General features: G+C 62.2%; 1 non-coding gene across 1 annotated transcript; it reads right to left on the reverse strand.

Annotated features, from left to right (window-relative positions):
* Window positions 1–217: 217 nt before the first annotated feature.
* Window positions 218–291, reverse strand: TRNAI-AAU. The gene has a single exon. It is a non-coding gene; the product is annotated as a tRNA-Ile (tRNA).
* Window positions 292–315: the final 24 nt, after the last annotated feature.

Consider the following 315-nt stretch of genomic DNA (forward strand, 5'->3'; position numbering starts at 1 on the left):
TGGAAGGCAGCCGGCCGGGCTCACCCGTCTCCAAGTTCCTTTCAGGCAGCAGGTGGAGCGAGGCCCAGGGAGGAGCCCAAGGAGGTGTCAGGAGCTTGGTCCTGCCCGGCGCCTGCGCCCAGCAGGGCTCTTGCCCGCTCCCGGCCCACCTGGTTTTGGCCTCTGCCACCCCTAGCAGTCAGCCAAAAGAACATAAGTCACCCTTTCCCTCCCGCAGTGGCCAGCATGGGGCTTGAACCCATGACTTTGGTGTTATTAGCACCACGCTCTAACGAACTGAGCTAACCAGCCAATGCCAAGCCCTCTCTTGCCTGA

The sequence above is a fragment of the Mauremys reevesii genome, linkage group 12 (assembly GCF_016161935.1).
Source record: "Mauremys reevesii isolate NIE-2019 linkage group 12, ASM1616193v1, whole genome shotgun sequence".
Lineage (NCBI taxonomy): Eukaryota > Metazoa > Chordata > Testudines > Geoemydidae > Mauremys > Mauremys reevesii.